At 39.3% G+C, this 22,257-nt stretch overlaps 1 protein-coding gene across 1 annotated transcript in view; it reads right to left on the reverse strand.

The window, feature by feature from the left end:
* Window positions 1-13,746, reverse strand: part of sano (serrano) — a 32,290-nt gene extending 18,544 nt beyond the window's left edge. The window contains exon 1 of the mRNA XM_066293830.1: window positions 13,496-13,746. The gene's annotated coding sequence lies outside the window, so the exon portion shown is untranslated. The remainder of the gene's footprint in view (window positions 1-13,495) is intronic.
* Between the last annotated feature and the right edge of the window lie 8,511 nt (window positions 13,747-22,257).

The raw sequence follows: 22,257 nt of genomic DNA on the forward strand, positions 1-22,257 counted from the left end.
ATTTTAATATGGAACGATGAAAATACTGCCGGTATTGATAGATGTCAGTACGGTTGAAAGCCATTGGCGTACTTGTTTTTTTCCGTTATTTCTCGAAGAATTGAAGAAATATTTTGTTTACGCTCTCGAAATTCTGGTTTCTGACATTCTTCTTGGAATTGTATGAAATTAGGCACCATTTCAGATCCCCATAACCTTGCAAACCTGTTATATATCCATTTAATAGCACCACTATCGCTCACATTATTGGTATTTCCTATTTTTAGCACCGATAACTTATTGTTCGTCTATTTTCTACAGTCACCTGGATCATCAAAACATATTTACGAACCGACTCATTGGAATATATTTTTTTTCACATCCATTATTAATTAAAAATAACGTTAGCGGAGGAAGGCCGTGTGATCTAACACAACTAATTAGCATTCAAACACTCAGACAGGAAAAAAATAGACCTAAAACGGCGGCACACATGAAAGCTCCTAATTGGATTCCAGTAAGTCTATGAGGTACCTGACAGAAGCTCCTTAAAAGATTGATGATGGGTCAAGATTTGAATTGGAAGCCTCAGCCTGGTAAGTGGACGGCCGAGATGGAGGACAATCTCAAATCATGTTCAACCTCAAATCTCACATCGTGTTCAATGTTTCCTTCAGTTAAAATCGCTGATCTTTAATCGGTTCCAGTTAAATTTTTGTAGAATGCCTAATGATCACTTCTCGATGCTCGTTAATTGAATTGCAATTTAAAATCATCATTCGAGAGAGAATTATTCATTTAAAAGTGAATTGATGTGTGAGAGAAGTCCAGGTAACATGTTTGTAAGAAACACCTTCGCAAAACGAAAGTGAGCATTAAATTTCACTGAAAATACGGAGTCAGGAATTTGGGTCAACGGTTTTAATCACATGTTAATTTTTCCTCGAACTAGTGGAAAATTGAAATGTGTAAGTTCTTCGTTTTAAAGAATATTCAGTCAAGTCATGGTCCAAACCATATGAGTCAGATGGCGTCTCTCGGGAATTTATTCGATTACCAATGAATCTGCTTTGTAAAACATGTGATTGCTTTCACTTTCATGTTGTCCTCATATGAAATCGTCGCTCATTGTTTGAGAGTAAAACTTGAGAGATACTTAGAAGCATTATTATCCTCACAATTAATCCGCCTCAGGAGATTGATCGCGATGATAACATCATAAAGAGAGAGGTTTTCCCACGAGGACAATCGTAGCAGTCCTCACCCTCCAGATCTTAGAGAAACATGAGCAAGCAGTTGCTTCTCTCCTTCAAACAAATCATTTCCCTCTCGATGTCTTTGACTACCTCTGTCTCTATCTATCTCCCTCCCCTCTCTACCTACGTCTGCTTATGTTCCTCTTTATCTATATACAGAATTGCTCATTAGTGCGTCGAAGTGCGATGTATCAGTAAATACGAGTTTGAGAAGAAAAAGCTTTATATCAAGGTTTTCGGTTATTAAGAGATGCGTATTTTAAAATGTACAGGGTCCGTCATAAGAGTGTGGTAGGACCAAATTAAATATATTTTTTAAACAAACCCCCCAGTTTTTTTGCCATTTTCTGATTTACCGTTACATTTTAAGGTCAGTTTATGTAAAGAGTCTTATGACGGAAATTTACCATTTCCGAGTTATTCGGAAAAATTCCAAAAATTTTGATAGCTCTCGCGGAAAACGGTCTTACAGGGTTCCAAGAGGACCGAATGATCTACGCTTCGACATGTTTTAGTTTGAAAAAACTTTCCCATGGCCCCCAAATAGGCCTGCGATGCCGCGTGACGTCAAATGGCAATAACTTACTTATTTCAAATGATTTGCCCTAATTTTCTCGACGACATCGTGTTCAGAATTCAAAAGGGCGTAAAACAACGTTCGTATGAATTTGACGATAAATTCGATATTGGTAAAAAAAATCCATCAAAAGAACATAATTTCGTTCTACCAGTTTTATGACCGATTCTGTATATTTTTAAATAATTCTAAAATATGCACCTCTTAATGTACAAAAACTTTGATATGAAACATTTTCTTCGAAAATCCAAATTTATCGCATTTTGAGGAGCTAATAAGCAACCCTGCATATTTCTCCGTTTTTTTTCTATCTATGTCTCTGTCTCTCCCTCCTTGTCTCGTTCCCTTTTACCTAATCAAAAGTCTAATTTTTATCCTTTCTTCCCTCGGTTCCAAATTACCTCTTCATTTTTTTAAGCCGATTCTATCCCTTAATTGTCTACCTTCACCTCGCTCTCTGTCTTCATGTTTTCAAATATTCATCTTTGCTCTTTCCAATTTTCTTATTTGAGCGTTTCTCTCAAACCTTCGCTTTTCTTTTTCTCAGTTCAACTTCCTCCTTTCGCTCATTTATTTACCTTCCCCTTTTCAAATGTCTTACTTTCTTAAATGTCTGATATTACCGACATTAAACCATATACGTATACCTTGAATCTTAAGTTTTATCTCAATTCTCTACTATTTTTTCTCTAAAATCTCAGTTATCTCCTTATGCAAATCTCTTACTTTGTATTTTTCATACACGCATTTCTCCCTTCAAAATTTTCGTTTTTATGTGCCTTGAATCTGTCATTATAACTCTCAAGTCCCTCTTTCATTCTCTATCAGCTTTCTCGTACTTTTCCCTCTTTCAACCCTCTATTCGTTTAAAATCTCTGTTTGTATATCGGTCAAATATCTATTTTTCCCACATTTATATCTCCCTCTTAGTACTCTTCAAATATTCGTCTTTGTCTCTTTGAAACATTTTTTTCGTTTTCAGGTCTCTGCTCGTCCTCTTTTCAAATCTTTCTATTTTCGTTCCTTTCCACTCTGAACTATCTCTCTTTTCCCCACTCAGACCAAATAAGCAACTGCTTCCTTATTTCTCTCGAATGTGATTGTCCTCATTAGCGTTCTCACACTTCTTTTCATCTCAAGTTCTTTCAGGCGAAATTAATCACCTTCGACCCACACCTTGACCGAATCGAGTTTAGCAACAAAATCATATGTTCGACCATAATGAACTTGACCATCCTCAGCAGTCCAGAGAACAATACACGTCTTTGTCCGCAATGTTAATGATCGCTATCGCTGTTGTCGCCTCTAATTAATGGAGTGAATAAAAAATTTCATAATCCATTCATAGCGGTAATAATGTCATTATTCCATTGTTCGCGGGCAGCCTTGCACCATTTTACACACAGAGAAAGAGAGATGTAACAAAAAGTTTTGTTTACATGGTCAATGTAAATTCGGGGTAACCCACTTTCTGGTTATAGTGTCACACATTTTTTGCCTTCGTAGGCGTTTTGTAATGGGCGTGTAATATGTAAATGTAATTAGGTTGGTTTTATTGTTTTCTTACTCGCTACTCAAAGAAAATTATGCTTTATCACTATTTTTTTTTTTTTTTTTAATATAAAAGCTGTTCATCTGTCTTAACGTGAGCTGTAAAGTTACGAAGCAAATGCAATGAATCAGTTGTTCGAATCAGCTTTTCAATTTCGACTTTCACGACGAAACGTTTAATAACAAATTAAATTATTTACGGGGACTGTAATGGAGCTGTTGTTTAATCAGACAAAGGTTTTCTATTTTAAAATGGCAAAGGTTATTGCCTTGTTGGGTTTTTTTTTATTCCATTATAGTTCGCTGCTGATATCAGTGATAGAATTTTAGGAAATTCAAATGAGACGGTGTTCGTACGACACTGCGTTGGTACGCTGCTGACGTGGTGCCCTGGTGCGTGGTTGGTACGGCATTGCTTTGGCACTCCATGCAAGAAATCCGAGCGGAACCTGGACGGCAACAATCAAACCGAAACATAAGGATAAATTCTCGCTGATTACAAATAAAAATCAGTGGCGCACTACTAAAAAAACGAATTTCAACGGTGAAAGCCGCGGAAAAAACATTTCTTCAATCTTTGCAGGACTCGAATTTGTCTGCCAAGCGAAAAATCGTTCGAAGTGTTTTTTATATTACCAAAAAAATAATCGTTTATGGCAAGCAAAAACTCTTTAGCATCGTGAGTGTTTTAATAAAGTGATTAGCAACACAATTCCTCAAAGAAGGCAATTTTTAAATATTTTTTACTTTAAAACATCTGCATTAACGCTACTCAGGCCTGAACGAGAACGAGAAAACTTACGAAACATCATAGAGGCACTTTAGAAATTTTTTTAAGATTACAAATATCAGCGGCACGCCACTGATCTCTTGTGCAGGGGGTCTCGGAATGTGGTGTCATAAATTTAAAAACGAATTCTAAGTCCTAAAATCTGATGAAACCTTCCGAAAACACATATCGAAAGGGGCGTTATTTTTTATATACGGGGTGTGAAAGGTTGGTTCCTGAGGACGCTTTTTTATTAATATTTTCGTTAAGTTTTCGTCACATTTTAGAATCCAGAATATGTGGTTGGATTTATGGCACTATGTTCAGGAACACCTCATATACGGGGTGATACGAACAGCGCAAATTCTAAATAGCGGTGTACCTGCAAAATTTCACGTTGATATCTGAAAAACGGAGGCCTCTATGAAATAAAATATAAACAAAGAAAATGTGAAACTTTAACACCCTATATTTCGGTAATGAAGATTTAAAACGTACAAGCTCGTATGAATTATTCTCGTTATTTTGACGATTAAACCCTGAAACCACTCGTAGTGCTATATGTAATCTATCAAAAAACAAACATTCTCTTTGATAATGCTAAAATCAGTGGCGCACTGCTGCCAGAACACAGATATTTATGAAAGAGAATAGATCAATTTTTGAAAATTGTAAAAGCCTGCACTATCAGTGGTACTCCACTGATGTTTTATCAGATGGTGATAAGTGTAATCTGTTAGGAAACAAATACTTTCCTTGATTAAGTTAAAGGCAGTTACTTGGAATAATCTCCGAACGAGGAGGTTTAGTGAAAATGATGTTTGTGCGCCTGCGCTAGTAAGTTTTCTCTATAGAGAGTAGTTCCACATGGGAGTGCAGTTGTGGTCCTCTGAGGTGTCATTGAAAATGTGATTGAGCTGAAACACGACCGGTTTCATTAATCGTAAAGCGGTAACGTAGCGCTAGCTACGTTCCACTGAAAATCCCCACGCAGTGATTTTTCAGAAATTTAACCTACCTAAAATATCTGCAGTGCGCCGATCAGTTTTTAACTGAGGGTAGCACCCCGTGTAGTTGATTAGCTGGAAGTTTTGCGATTTCATCAGATCAAAAGCAGTAGCGTCCTGACCGCTCCAAGAACCTTTAACAGAGCAGAACCCATGAAGATACACCACTGGCGCACCAATGGACTCATAACCAACACATCTAACCTCCATTTTATCCATCAGTACCAAACATTTTTTTTTATATTCCACATCGGCAAGAAAGCTGCGAGTTATATAAAACGAACACTGACGAGGTTCAGTGCGTTCGGACTATGCGTTTAAAAATAAGGCCCAACTCTCACATTGAAACCAATATATTAATCATTACGTCACTTCCAACCACACCAACAATCACTTTAACCGTACGAGCACGGTCTAATTAGCCCAATCTATCAATCATTCCAGTCAAATGCGAAGAATGACACCAGAGGCAAGTTATTCGGCTTCTAATGACTCGAGACTAATGTAACGTACCGATGGTACGTCCCTGTTAGGGTTTAGGGAATTCAGTGGCGCACGGTGCAATTTGCAAAATCCTTGAGAACTACCATATTCTAATGGTTTTTTCTTCTCTTCCAACATATCGCCTACGAAGACACCAAATACATAATTAATCAGATTATTCATCACATTCCTCTTTGCACAAGCAACCAACGATCTTGACCCCATAAAAAATGCAAATTTTTCTATGTTCTCATCAGCATGTTCTGGCTGTATTGGAGCCCCTAAAGAACCCTTAATTTGCTCTGTAACTCTATGTATACGAGAAACCTTCAACTTTCTGCTTGGGTGAACCAAAAGTGTCTAGACTTGGTACGAAGAAGAAGAGCTTCGACTAAAGGACAAAGCGAAGCGACTATCGCCCTCTCCTTCTTCTCGTCTTCTTCTTCCACGACCAACAACAACAGAATAAATTTCAATAAAAATCAGCGCACTCATGCTGGTTGTTATGTTCAGTGGTTTTTTTCCCCGGGTTGTATGAATTATTTATTAGTTTTAGCTGCCATCAAATACGTGACGTGGAATGAGATTTCGGGTTACGGTAGAGCAGTTTCGGAGGTTAAAGTACCACCTCGTAGACCAGGAACCATCGCACCTCCATGGACGTGAGACCTTTCGGGTGCCTTCTCACTAAAAGAGCTGGTAGTAGAGTACCGATTAGACGGGTACCCACCAGAGAAAGGCCCATCGTCCACCTAATTAAAACCACTTTTTCTGATGCCATTTTCGAAGCGATCGTGGTCTAGATTTTTATCTAACTGTTGCACTACTTTCGACCCATAGAATGTTTATCGGATAAGACACGTGAAAAATACTGTAAAAAAGCCTTAAACATTATGGTTCTAAGGCTCATTTTCATTGTGTAACGGTTACTATTACATATATCGCGAGTATCGAGTGTCGTTGTTTCGGAGGTCTAACACGCTTCTCGATAATTAAAGATCTGTTTCTTAATTGTGGTAGTAAGTCTCGGAAAGTAGGTCAAAACTCCCCTCCAGGAGCCCTGATTCATCGTACGTGGAGAAAAACGCTGGGTGAGGCCTAGACGAGGAAATTACACTTATTAGGGAGTGTGTTTGAACAGATGATGGTACCGATAGCCCCGAGATACGTACGAGATGTGAGAACCTTAAAAAAACAATGCGTGGACTTGACCTTTCTCCATTAACCGCGAGCATTTCTATTTGTCTGAAAAATTACAGGTTTTGTTTAAGTTGGAGGAACGGTGAAACCGTTGCGAGATTGTACTGTTTACCAAATTAAATGAGTTTGTTTAGAATAACGCATTGCGCCGATGTGAAATTTTTAGACTCAGAAACATCAGAGAAACGAAAATCTTAATGGCTGAACCTAAACAAGGTGAAATATCACGTGCAGTACCATCACAATATCGTAAGCGCGGTCACAAGAATCATTGTCACGACACAGTATCCCGTCGCAACAATACGTCTTAACAATACACGGCAATTGGGTCCCCGTCCGCGTCCGTTCGATTATAGGTCAAAGTGCGCGATTTTCGACGAATAGGGAACACCATCGCTCCCTTGCATGGTGAAAGTAATTGGAAGAGACGAAAATTCCCAGAGCTCGAACTCTTAAATTTCTATTGGATCGGTTTAAAATTAAAGAAACGCAAACGGTCCCCGCACGTCTCTGATTATTTTTTTCTGATAATACATAACACTAATAGTGTTTTTGTGGCCAAAATCATTGGCGTAGCTTCAACTTTCACAGGCAGAAATCTGCTAAATGTCGGTGACAATTTGATCTAAAGTCAAGAACGCACAATGCTATATCAGATCCTTGATACGCCTCTGTTCTATTACAAATTAAAGAGCCAATTTCTCTGATATAGACATATCTTATATCTTTCACTATGGTGAGTTCATGGGCGTAGTTTCACTCTTCTGAAATACAAGAATTTTTTAGTCATCTCAATTTATTGTGATAATTCGTGTCAGCCATCCAGAACAGGAGCTTCGCTAGCTGCTCACGGGGTGGCAACACGTTAGCTCTTTAGTGACGCTTCGCATGGTGGCGCCACTACCAATTTCAAGCCTCTGCAAGCATTTCTTATGGGTTTATTTTCCTTAAAGGAAGCAAGGTGCATTTTTCTCGCCACTGCAGCAACCTAATTGCTCACCTACTGGTACTAACGCGATCGTAGGCGTAGAAGGCGAACGGTACCGCACCAATAGACTCAATCACGATTTCTAGGACAAAAACTCACTTACACATCTTCCTTGTTTTGTCCCAGCACGCTTATTAAAAGCACCGTTACTTTCATAACACCCAACAATCTATACTATAGCATATCAAAGCGTGCTAATGGTATAACTTTTTTGCGGGTTGTGGGTATAATGTAATGCATCTTTGTATGATGAGAGATCCCACTGACCTACCAGGTAGACGTAGCGGTACCCGTTGATGAATAGGATGACTCTTTAGAACAATCCCGAAATTATTATAATCCTTCTACCACGGTCTGAGCAGGTAAATGTTTAAATAATCACTTGTTGTTAGAGGAGATGACGGGCTCGGATTTACATATTACGGTACGGCTTATTAATATGGGCCTCCGGCTCTTGTGAGGTCTGTGAGGTCAAGGGAACGTCCACGGTGCAAGGTGAAGAGTCTTCCTCATAACACTGAGTAAATAAGTGATTAAAGTATTGAAACGTGGATGGCTGAACAAGCAAATAGCAGAAGAGAAAACGGAGAATTATTAAACGCTCGATTAAGTTCAGTTAGTGATTATTACTAATTGACGAAATCTCTTTATGCACTGTTAATGGTGGTTGACTCGCTGCATTGATTCGCGCTCCTCTGGCCTGCAAAACAAGAATACCTGGAAAAGCAGATTGCCTACAATTTTTACTTTTATTCCAGTGCATGCCGAACAGGCGAAAGCCCCTAATTTTCGACAGCTATGGCGCACCGTTAGTCATATCTCGGCAAACTGGGGCTTACAATTTCTCCCAATGTCATTCACAATAAGGTAAACAATATCGATTTTGTAGACAAATCCAACAGGTAGCAGAGCCCATTACTCACCTACCAAAGTACTACCTGCCCTCATACGTCCAACTGGAACCTACGACTGGTTTCATTATCGTTGGCACTTTTTCCTGCTGAATTTATTACCGCGTCCTGCGATGGTTAACTTTAAAACTGGTTTTTAACGAGTTTTAGGTGGGTATCTCTTAAGTGGACAGAGTAGCAGATAAACAAAACATTAGGCATTAAAAATCGGTTAAACCAATTTTGAGGCGTTACGGAACCGGTCGCCAATATCATTATTATGATGGTGGGAATTGGCGTGAGAACTAGACAAATGCCAAGTTTGCTACCGAAAACCGACACAGACATGACGTAACCGGTCATAGAACTGACGGAAGATTTATACCGGCCGTTGTGAAGATCACTGGATAACCAATATCTCTATCAGGACGAATCAATTTAGTTGTTTCAGTTATTTCAGGGTAATTAAAGTACCGTTGTCTGCTTGGTGGCCCCTAATTTACATAGGAAGGCAGATTTGGGAACTAGAAATGTGGGCATTGAAGCCTCCACGGTCACTCTGAGTTTGTGAAAAAAAATATTATAAGCGACAAAGAGCTTAGAAGATGAAAATTAAGATACGGAAGATGCTCTGATGTAGCGTCAGTAATGTACGTGTACTGAATTTTGACATATAAATGTTGCAAAAACTCAGCAATGCATATTAAAAAAAAAAATTAACTACATCAGTGGATTTCACCATAAAGTTATGCAGAAGTAGTGCCATCTATTATACACCTCGATACTGCTTCAGTACGTAAGTAAAGTATTCACCTCATAATCCAAATAAGATGAGTTCAGATTAAGTTAACTCTCAGTCGGCCTCGTCGTAGAAATAATTTGTCGGATTTATTTCCAAATGTCTCTATAGTCTACATAACTTGCTGCTCTACTTGACGCGGACGCTGTGGAAAGCCCCTAATTTCTGACGGTAAATCCACAGCTGACAGAAATTAAGCATTTCCACTCCCTTCTCAGAGTAAAAGGGGTCGGTAGACATTGTAGACAAAGCTCTATATTGAAAGGAGATCCTCCAACTCCCACAAAGAGCTCATTTCAATAACTTTAAATCACTTTTCACCACGAATACGAGTAGCCAGACGGGTACAGTTAGGTTATAAATTGTTGCACGATCATAAATCATTGACACATCTATCGCAAAAAGGTTGATTATCAACAATCGTACGTAGCATGAAAGATAATGGGATAGTGTTCATCAAAGGATGATGGTGTGGAATTAAGCCATTAGAGTAGCGACAAAGTGTTGTTGATTGGACAAAGGCAGGAAATCAATTAAAATTTTGAGAAAATTGCCAGTGTCGGTGTACTGTTATAATGGTTTGTTTATTAAGGTAACTGTAACGTGCAATAACATTAGAATTTCGTTGGTTTATTACAGCATTTAAGGGTTATTCAAATTTCGAGATTGGAAACGATTTGCAGGCCACCGGCAAATCTTTACTTTCATCCCACATCAATTTAATTTTTTTTTCGTTCGCTCTTTTTCTGTAGTTTCAGACCTGATTTTCATGTTACTTAACATCAGACTAAAATGAATTTCACAGCTGCTTTTTAACTTTCCCTGATCAACACAAACAAAGTCGCGAAACATCTGTCCCGGCCCCACAATGAGGTATCAAATTACTGTTTGATACGGGCATTGGATAATTGATATCCGGCCCCATTCATGGCCTGCCCAAAGGGGAAATTCAGGCCAAACATTGTCGCAGAGTGTCAATAAGGGAGGAACACGCTGTATACACACACGGAAAAGGACAGGACATTGCTTCAAAATAGTTACGAGATATAATATATAGTAAAATTAATCAGTAAAAGATTGAAGGAAAAATGAGTTAATAAACGACATTAATCAATGGAATGACGGGAAATCGCATTTAGTCGAAATCTACCGAAAACAGCGAATGTTCGCTAGTGAAGTTTTGTCCTTTATCTTGCTTAGGGATGAATTCGGTGTTGAGCTTGATGCACGTTGTATACTCCAACTCCAAAATTACTTCTTTTAATAAGTTTTTATACTAAATATTTCGAATCGACTGCAACTTGTAAAAGTCATTTGGCTTCATAATAGGTCGGTAAAGGTGAGAAATCTTCTGGACAATGCCATTATATTCTATAAAACATGAAAAGTCCACTGAAACTTCGCGTACCAATGAATAATTGGCAAATCTTTACATTCAGTCGTGGGTTTACATCAATTTGTAAAAACATCATAATCTACTGAAAACAATGTATGCTTTTTTGAAATATGCTATGGGACATCAAGGCCAAAAATTTACTGACTTATGAGTCGAAATATGACAATTACTATATAGCAGTGATTCCCTGGGATGCATTCCCACCAAATGTATCTACTGAGAGTGGTGAATGTTTTACTATTGCCATTAAGTTACTAAAGTCATCGCTCAAAGTGCAAGGAACGTTGCGTCGCTATAGGATTATTTCTATAATTGAATTTATCGGATTAACGTAATCTACTGAAAATGGCGAACGCTCGACGAAAGGGTATGTTCAATATATATTCTAAAAACTTTAATATTCGCAAACGAAATTAGGTACTGCAACGTTACCAATGAACACTCTCCTTAGCTGGAATTGAAGTACCTAATCCGCGCTGATATATGCATATATAAAAAATGTTCCTATGCATTTACAGAGAATTGAAGATATTCTACTCATCCTAAACGGTTTTACGTTTTAGGTTCTTAAACTCATTATTTTCTCACTTTCAATGAATCCAATTCACCACGGGACCTTCTCGAGCTCGAGCCACTAAATATCATTCGAAAGTAAATTTGATATAACGGTCCCAGCTCGTGCCGACTCCCGCAGTACTATCGGTACTTATTACATGTTTTTATTACGATCTCGACAAATGTTTCTCAGACTTTCATGCATCGCAACCCACCGCATTGAGCAAGCGGCAACAGCGTGTTGGTGGCCCACGTCCATTCTCTATCAAAAGTCGTTGATTTGCGTTTTTCGGTTTCAGAGATTTTTCGATTTTGTTACGTAAAAGACGGTTTTTTCTTGCTTTATTGTTCGTTTTTTGTTTGTTTGTTTTATTTTTCTTTTGAGCAACAAATGAACGATTTAAGTTAAAGTATGAAGTGCGCGATACCGGCCCGACGTGGAATCGGTGCCTCGGAGAGTTCGATTCGCGGTTGGAAGAGAAATTCTAAAACTTCGTATTTTAGCGGGTGTTCAATCAATTTTTCTAATAGTAAACTTTAATTGATTGCACATATACAAGAAATTCCCATGCTCTTAGAAGTCATCTCTCAACAAAATTCAGCGAAACACGGGCTATTTTCAGTAGATTATGGCTCCTCGGTTTTGCCGGTAATTGGGACGTTTCAAGTTTTCCGTAAATTCTTGGTATTGAATTGTTCTTAAAGCTTTCAATATCCACCAAACTGTAGTTGGCTTCAACACAAATTGTTGCTAATACGACAACTAACATGTATAGCGAATAAAATACAAGGGTAGACCTACTAATCGCACATTCGCCATTTTGAGCAAATTTGCGATATTCTATTAAAGAAAAACCGGCAGTTTCATTTAAAAAATAAAATATCTCAACCCGGTTTAGTGACAATGTAGCCCATTCGCCAGTTTCAGTAGATCCCGGTAACACGATTTATAAATTGCAATTTCGAGCTCGAAATCTGTAATCAAACTCGACGCCGGAGTAAGCCGTTAGCTAAATGCACAAAAAACAACCACTTTAGGTAGACTTCGTGAATTTCTTCTTTAAACTCAGCCAATATCGACTGAGGCGTTCAGTAGATATTTATTGAGTTGTGCATCTTAGCCGGTGAAGTTTAATTTGATGTTTTCGAACATGAGTCTTGTCCGAAAACGTAAATGATATTCAGTAGATCTGATAAAAGTGCGTTCGTTAAGAATCTTGAGATTCTTAATTTTGGACCAAAATATGGTAGAATTCAGTAGATTGGAAGAGCGAAATAATGCATTAAAAATGTAATTCCTGGGCAGAGGCCGAGAAACATTCAAACGCCAGTAGTAGAACATTCGTCGTATTCAGTAGATTGGAGTTAACAAGTGAAATATCCAACTTTACTCTCAGGGCTTTTTGATGCTTTAAACTTCGCATTTCGCTCTGTTGCCAAAGACAGTTAGAGCTCCCCAAGGGCACGAAAATTAAGCCTTCTCTTCTCCAAATCGAAGCCACTATTCAGACTAATATATTAACGTGTGTTCAAGCCTTAAGGCTACATCAATAGCAAGCGAAAATTAATAATACCGGCTCTTGATAATCGTTATAAGCGAAGCTGATTGGATTGACATTAATGCTTAAAGCTCCCCATTCAAAGCCCGCATAATCGGTCATTTATTTATTTATTTATTACGCGTACATATTACTAAATGCGATTGTTTGTTAAAGGTGAAGGACCGCTGGTTGAGCTTTTTAAAGGGAGATTTGAGCGAAAGCTCCTGCTGGGCAGAGAAAAGCTTTTGTTCAATGAGAAGTCGTATTCTCCGATAACAATTCCCTTCTTACGGTTATTAAATTAATATCAAGAAAAGAAGCGAACAGCCGTTAGCGTGAGAAAAACACAAGAAACTGTAAAATTCCAATTTCAGATTTATTAATCCAATAATAGTGGCCCATCTCGATTCGTCTCAGGCGAGCCGGCAAAGGCGCTCCAAACCGCCGAATCGCCCCGAATAAATAAAAAACACTAATAAATAAATAAATAAAATAAAAACTCACATTATCTGACATCCCCCTTTAGCAGGCATGTAATATCCACTCACTGCAAGCACCTCACACAAACATCGATATCCAATAAAAGAGTTCGCGAGTGACACCCAAGAGAGTTCTCGCGAGTTGCGAGTTTGGCTCACTCACTCACCCCGGAAATTGTGATTAGTAGAGATGAGGCGCGACTCGAGACGGTCTCGACTGCGCGACTGCGACCGATAAACTGAATCTGACTCCGTCCGTGGTGTAAACGCGGCTTCGAGTTGTCGCTCAGGTAAGTCAAGTGATGTGAGGGTTCGCAGGCTTGCGCTATTGTTCCCTCGCAGGATAGCGCGAAGAAGTTGTCTTCTTCTTTGCGAATGGGATGGAGAAGGAAATAAAAATTAATGATTTTTTTCTGTTATTTGTAAGGATGTATTGAGATTAGTGAGGATATTTTGGATCAATGAGGATTTTTTGAATCAGTGAGGGGGTTTGGGACCAGTGACGAGATTTTCGAATTAGTGAGGGTCCCTTGGGATTGTCCCAAGACTCATAAAAAAAATCCCATTTAGGAAGGTTCTTTAGGATTATGAGTATCAGAATTTTTTTTCGGATTTGTAAGGGTGATTTTGGGAATCGTTTCTTTACAGGAAGCGCACGACGAGGTGCCCTTCTTTCCGAATAGACAGCAGAAGGACCGGAATTCTCTTGACGGTGATTCGATATCAGTCCATCAAGGACCTCAATCAGTTAGTGAACCTGTCTTATTACGAGTGAGGATGCTTCGAAATTAACACACACAATTACCCGAGGCAGTTTTCAGCAATTTCACTTTTTTTAAGAACAGAGCACATTTGTCAAATGTCAAAAAATTAAGAGCGACTCTATGCACCCTCCCTCACCCTTCACGCACCTCGCTATTGCCTTCCCTTTCCTTGCCATTACATTGGAGAGTTTCAACGCCACGTACCACTATGGTACCATCACCACAAATCCCCGGAGCAACATGGCCTTCCAAGCTATCTGAAAGCTCAATTAATAGCGAACAGGAACCTTCGTTGGTGATCGAAACGAACCGTTGGAAGTTATCAGAAACGGACAAGCCCGCATGGAAGCCGCCGATAACTCCCCGATTGTTTGGATAATTTAATAAAATGGCGCTGGAAGCGGTCATTGCCGACGATAAACGGACCTATCGGCCAAGGAAATGCTAATTTATTGGATATATAGTGCAAAGTGATGTCTGGCCACTGAGTAATTGTAGGCAGTACCATCGGAACGGGCATAGAGAACAGGAAGCAATTTACGATAAACGAAAATGTATTTTCTAATTGTAGTTTTGCGGTACCTTTTTTTCTAATTACCACGCCCATGGCTTTTACCGAAGGAAGAAAACTTGATAATCTATTAACCTGTCACCACAGGAATGCGCAACAAGGCACTTCTTCAGGTGCCTGTTTATCTAAACCATTTCTGCTATTTGCGCAGTTGTCATAAACCATCATTACTGACCGGTGGTCAATTATACATGGGCAAATATTTGAGAGGCATAATTAGGAATTCTTGTTCTACAAGATACGACCGTTCTGGCTGAATTTGCATATAGGGGTAGGCAAAGTACCTCGTACCCGGTACCTGTCTGCGCTTCCGTGTCCTCGTGTTTATTTTCATAATTCACATATCTCTCACACGTTATTATTTGAGCCAAGAAGGTTAACGATATATGCAGGTACCGTTTAAAGTGTTCGCAGCGCCGCACTAGGTAGTACTGCAAACACCCTCGATGCCGCATTAGAAATTCGAGTTTTCGTCTGGTACGGTTCTGAGTGCGAGGTAATTCTGTGGGCTTAAGCCTGCGGTTTATCTCGCGATCTAAGTGTTTAGAGTACTTTTATGAGTCCTGAGACACAGGTTTTAATATGTGCCTTCTTCGGTTATAATCCAAAATCCTCTAAATAAGTGCATTGTTTATGGTTGTTTGGGTACCGCCAGGTTCATTGTAGTTCAAGGAAGTTCCCATGGTTACGTGGGGACGAACGTGTCGCTTGTTAGGAAGTGCTAAGAACCCAAACATCAACTTACCAAAAGTCACGGAGGTTCCTTATGAATGCCTGTAGATTACTGCCGTTCTAGAAGGACCTCTCGAATCTTCAAAAATTTGCTGGACTAATCTGCAAGCCGAACTATTTTCGGCGGATTTAAAAATTTGGTACTGCCAGAAGAACCAATTCGGAAAACTAAAAAATCCTCTTTGACCAGTACCGAACCCGGACAATTTACTCAAATTATAAACCTAATTCCACGTCCCTCGACCAGGAGTTCTCAGGGCCGAAATCTTATACTTTTAGAAAATTTTGCAAACCGGTGATCGGCACTTTAACCAATCGTCACTCTGTTCACAACTAATGATAGAAAAAAAATTAAATACAGCGTAGCATCCCTTAAACGAAAGCTACCAAAGCCGTATCCCGCTGATTGCAAAAGAATAACACAGACAATCTAGAAACTCAAAAAAACAATAAAGAAAAAGAGAGACAAAACTACATAAAAAGAGAAATATGGAAATTATACATTTAGAATATCTGGAGAACCAAGAGCTTCTTTGCTTTAAAGGAGCTAAAGAGAAACTACGAGGTTTGAAAAATGGAATAAGTCGTTGACAAAACGAAAAGAGAGAGAGAGAGAGAGAGAAACATATGTTCAAGAGAAGTTGAGAGAATATTTCTTGAAGTTTCTTTGAAAAGTACCACAAAACATCACTAATTCCCAACCCATAAGTGCTCTCTTCCTATTGACATTCAACAACGTCTTGACCTATCCTTATCTCTTTCTAGAGCACGGAATTTGGTTCCGGGTTCCTGCCAAACACAATGGGCGGTCGATAGTTCATCAGCAGATCAAGCGACATTAACCATTGTTTGAATAGTATTTTAAGTGGTTCGTTGAACAAATTAGGTACCGATCTTTTTGGGTCGATTACGGGTGCCATTTAGACGACTTGGAGAGCACACCAGACATCAGTTTCACTTAAATTTTATTCAGAGTTTTCGCGACGGTACCTAAAACGGGTTCCTAGCCAATGCGGTAACCTCAATGAGAGTCGTCAAAGAAGGGATATTACAAGTGACTCCACACGATTCATTTTTCAAAGATTCTTTAATGGTACCACTTTGAAGCCACTTTGCAACCACTTGTGCGCCTCCCACTCGGTGTCGTCGCGCATTTTTTCGGTCTAGGTGATAAATCTAGCGATAATTGAGGCCTTCATTGGTACCCGATAGCACCGAGGTGTCGTTAATTCGACTCTAAAGTAGCCCGATAATTTTCCCTTAACTTTTAACGATGCACGATAACCATCGAAGGCGTTATTTCCGATAATTTGGCGCCGAACAAAAAAAAAGAGGCAAAAATCCTCGTTATCTCGCTCCGAACGGTACCACGATAATTGCGGTTCGTAGGCAAGCGAAGAACCCGGGTTTAATTAATGTTTGCGCAATATTAAGTACTTAAATGTATTCAATTAAAGGCATATATTGAATAGTTGGCCTCAGTGGATCGTTAAGAGTTTTTGTGCAGAAGGACACGACATAACTGTCCCAGACACCGCGCTGGTCCGTTCGATACCTGCGAAATTGGTCCCCCATATGGGACAATTAACATGCAGAATGAAGCTTTCCTGGTGCTTCGTGACGAGGACCTTCGAATAAATTCAACATTCTTTAAGGCCCAGTCACTAATGTGCCGTGCATACTCAAATGGTACCGTCCAACTGTCATTTGTAGGTACTTAACAGGAGGCAATTTTCGCACTAAAGAATTCTTCTTCGGTTAGTCATACACTTTTAGATCGTAGGAGTAATCGACCCTAAGAGCGATTACTTTCTGGTGTAAAAAATGCGAAAAATTCGCCCGGTAATCGTGCATTCAAGTAGCGGTTTAACCTCAAACTTGACTGAGGCGTTGCATAACACCCGTGAAGATGAAGAAGAATTTTCGCGGTCTTCAGGCGACATTTCATCCATCCTCGACTGGTTCGAGTTCAAGGTAAGCGCATTCTTCGTTGGTGACGGGTGTTGTGTATTTCAGATTGAATTTCGGCCCATCCAGCTCATCCTCTTCTTCTTCTTCGTCTTCTTCTTCTTCTTCTTCTCTTTCGTGCAGTCTTCACCTTAAAGTCAACCGAAGAAGTGCCGTGACAGAACGGCAAAGACGCAGGCCGCTGGAGATGTTTGTTGCAATGGGAACCTTCGATTTTGCAGGCGCAGATGGTGCGATTCGTGTGGGTGACTTGATGCACTAACTGCGATCTTTGTTTGGTTTTATTGGGTTCCAGAAGGAAGGTGTGGAGAGAAATAATTGAGAATTCACTTCAAAAGAAAACTCTCTTCGTCGGAATTTATGAATTTCACGACGTCGAATTTCACCCCCGTTGGTAAAATTTTAGCTGGTAACAGTTCTGGTTCCCTCCCTAGAGGTCTTCGTGCCTTCGTACGTTCAATTATTCTGGGATTCTTCGTTGTAGCATTTAACCTCATTTGGACGACTAAAGCTTCTACCTATCAATCTGAAGGAAATTTGACGAGTTTGCCCAAAAAGCTTCCCGTAGCGAGCTTTCAAAATCCAAAATTCCAACCGAGAAGAACTAATTATTTGTGAGATTTTTGCCGTCGAACTGCTACTCTAAATTTAAGGGTCGAAATGCTTCTGCAGGGGGTCACTTCTACCACCAACTTGTGCAAACTTTTAGAAACTACCTCGTTCCTAATGGAAGTTACTGAATTTCGAAAATTATTTTGATAGTGTTATTTTTACTGGTTCCTCGAAGTCCCTCCCTTCTGTAGCTTTAGAGATATGAGTTTCTGGATCAAACTTCCACATCAAAATGTCTCTATAAGAGGTTAGTTTTATTACGAAATTGTACAAACTTCAAGGAAACAGCTCCTTCCTAACAAAAATTACTGAATTTTGGAAATTATTTTAATAGGGTTATTATACTGGTTTCTGGTAGTCTCTCCCTTTGGTACCTTTAAAAACATGAGTTTCTGGATCAAATTTCTGCATCAAAATGACTCTATACGGAGTTAATTTCACTACAAAATTGTGCAACTTCGAGAAAACGTCTTATTCTTAATGAAGGTTGCTGAGCTTCGAAAATTATTTTAATCTCATTGTTATGCTGTTTTCTTGAAGTCTCTCCCTTCTGTAGATTTTGAGATATGAGTTTCTGAATCAAATTTCTACAGCACAATCCCTCTATAGGGATATATTTTCCTATCGAACTGTGCAAATTTTCAGAAAACACCTCGTTCCTTATGAAAATTGCTAAATTTCAAAAAGGATGTTGATAAGATTGCTTTAGTAATTTTTTGAAATCTCTCCCTTCTGTAGCTTTAGAGGCTCAAGAATCCAGATCAAAATTCACAATGGAAATACGTCTATTTACGAGCGTTTCTAACATCGAACTGTGATAACTTCGATGAAATACCTCATTTCTAATGGAAGATACGATATTTTGAAACACGGTCCTTAAGGCTAACAGCCAATTCTTCACAGTTTTCGAGCTAGTTTTGCCCCATAGGAGCATCCTCTGGTCTCTTCAGCTCTAGACCATAAACAAAACCGTTCGTTGGCCATCGCAAGAAGTCTTCTCGCATGCAAAGGAGACATCACGAAAACCGCCTCATAAATCACCGTTTCAAATACCTAAAACCGGAGATCAATTACGATCTTTTTTCCGGACAAAGTTCCGTTGTTTCGATGTCAAAGTTGGACAATGTTTGTTCATTGTTTTCGCAAAACGCGGACCAGCCACGATGCGCGTGATTAATCCATCACGACATGGACGCTGGTCAGGACATGCCGTGACTTGCTTGTTAGTACCAACTTTTCTAACGTTTTATGTTAAGAATACGTGCCACCTACCGTTGGTATTGCATGTGGTACTTCTTATTTTGGCGACCAATGGTCAAAACTTGACCCTTAACATACGAGAGGCACCCATTCCAAAATTATCGTGGGAAATGTACTATACATATGCATGTTCCTGGTAACTCTTTCAGGTGTTGGTAACGCGAAGTATCACTCCTAATTGTATCTCATAGACGATTAATTGGAATTTTAAATAACTCTCCGCTCGGTTAGGCGCCAATGAAACTCGATAGATTTGTGAGTAATTCGGTTGGATTTATGAGTCATTGGATAACGCATCAGAAATTTGAAGGAAATCGATATGGGTTTTTCGGTACTTTCCGTTTTTTAAAGTACAAGGAAGATGTGGTCAGCCAATCCGATAGTAGTCAATGAAGAGACTGTGCAGGTTTCACTCAGATGAGCTGAAGAAGGGAGCGCGCCGTTCTGTGTTGCTTTCTTCATTCAGAAATTGCTGCGCGTTCTCTCAATCTTCGCAGCATTTCCACAAAAAAGTTCCAGTTTTTTTCTGTTTCTTTTTTTTTTTTTTTTTTTTTTTTTTTTTTTTTTTTTTTTTTTTTTAACAGAACCTTTTTCATCTGAAGAAACTGTGTAGACAATCCCTATGCAAATCGAATAAATTATTATGCTATTCCGTTCCAATTTCTTGGTCTACACGTACCTGCAGCCCAACCACACAGCTCGCTGATTCCTCCTCGTATGTCAGTTAAAAACAGCGATTTTCCACTGTAAAAACTTTCCCCCTTTTTGCACTGTAAAAAAGGCGGCTTCGCCCTCATTAAAGAAAAGTTCTAAAATCATCTCCCTCGTAAATCCGACAATCGCTGCAAAACCAATTAATTGACCAACTCCGCGGCCATTAAAAATGCAGGATTTGCAGTTAATTAGTATGCCGGTAGCGTCCCCCGTAAGATCGTAACCTTAAACTTGATCGGCAACGTTTACGCAATACCATTAAGGAGGAATTTGGTTCGTCGAGTGGTTCTCGGTCGATTGTCCTCGGGTTCAAGGCTTCCGTAAAAATGCAAAACGAGGAGAAAAACCAGCGGCATTTTAATTGACCATTTTAGCCGACAAATTGCATTCAACACATTTATATCCGAGGACGAAGGCAGCTGAAAGATCCGACAAATTTTGAAATATTACTCCTCCATGTGAGCGCACCAAGCCTGTTATTATGACTAATTAGAAAGGTCTCAGTCAAGCCAAACTGAAAGTCGCATAGACTTAGATCTGGAGAGCCTTCGGGCCGATCCGCTGAAATGTAGCAATCTCGGAGTAAAAAAAAAAAAAACCTCCAAGTAATAACAAGAAAAGCAATAATGTTCCTTTACGATGGCGTTGCAATCCGTGACAGACATTTCGCTGACAAAGGCCAGAGAGACATAAAAATTGCAGCCGTCATAAAACTTTTATTTTCGAAATAATGTACCTTTGTCTGCCATTACTAAGTTATTGGATTTTTATTGGTTGCGAAGCTTTAGGTCTTGCCCTTGAAAAGGTGGGCTAAATCGAAGGGAACTTGGTGATTTAATCTGACAGGATTGCAGGAGAGAAGCCTCGCTCTCTCGGGCTCATGTACAGCGGGCGAAAGTATGGAATGTTTTAAATCCGTCATAGTTTCATATCAACATAGGTGATTATTAAAAAATATACATTTTACACAAAAGCCCAGGTATATATTTAACAATATTATAAGAAAAACAAATAAGTTGATTTCTACAAATATAAAAAAAATTAAATGAATAAATTATGCTGGACAAAAAAATTCAATATTTCGTAAAATTCATTATAATCAATACAAAAGTTTAAATAAATATTTTGTGTTGTGTCCTTTCGAGTCGATAACAGCCCGACATCGACAGTGCAGAGAATCGATTAAATTTTCGCAAATGGAAATAGGAATCTTCACCTGCTCTGCCCGCAGGACTCTCCACAACTCGTCCCGATTGGACACATTCATGCCTCGAATTTTTCGTTTTAAGTACTCCCAGAGATGCTCAATGGGATTGAGATCCGGCGACTGAGACGGCTACTCTAACGCGGGGATATTACTATCATTCACCCAATTTTTCACTTATCGAGATGACTGTTTAGGGTCGTTATGCTACTGGAAACGCCAAAGTAAAGGCATATCTTCATCACCAAATGACGGCATATGGTTCTCAAAGATGGTTTTGTACCGAAACCGATTCACAATTCGACCAATTTTGACCAATAGTCCGACGCCGGGTTGTGGAAGGCATTACCATATCATTGTGCTGCCACCACCATGTTTCACTGTTGATTTGTGATAGTTGGGATGAAACTTAGTCCTATAGGTCGACGAACATAACTTTTACCATCAGAATAAAAAATGTTAACTTCACTTTCATCACTGAAAAGAAGAGTGCTCCACTTTGGAGGTGGCCAAAACAAGCGTTCCTGAGCAAATTTAGTTCTGGCTCTTCGGTTCTTCTTGGAAATTAAGGGCTTTTTCACTGCGATCCTTTCCACTAATCCAATTTCGCACAACCGACGACGTACAGTGCGATCGCTTATATTGACGTCACTATTGTTAGTGGTTTATTGCTTTGTAGTCCTGGAGGACTTGCCAGAATCCGTCGATCGGCAGTGGCATTCGTTTTTCTTGGACGTCCAGGTTTCAGACCATCTTCTACATCCCCAGAAGCGCCATATTTTTTTTATAATTTTGGAGGCGGCCCCTCGGCCGATTTTTAACGTCTTTGCAATGTCTCTTCGGTTGCAGCCGTCACGTGAGGTTTGGACTATTGATTTTCGAAAATGTTCCGGAAAATACTTATTCTTTGGCGCATTTCGTATAAAATGCGCCGCACCATCGGACTGAATATAACTGATAAT

Source organism: Euwallacea fornicatus, chromosome 2 (genome assembly GCF_040115645.1).
Source record: "Euwallacea fornicatus isolate EFF26 chromosome 2, ASM4011564v1, whole genome shotgun sequence".
Lineage (NCBI taxonomy): Eukaryota > Metazoa > Arthropoda > Insecta > Coleoptera > Curculionidae > Euwallacea > Euwallacea fornicatus.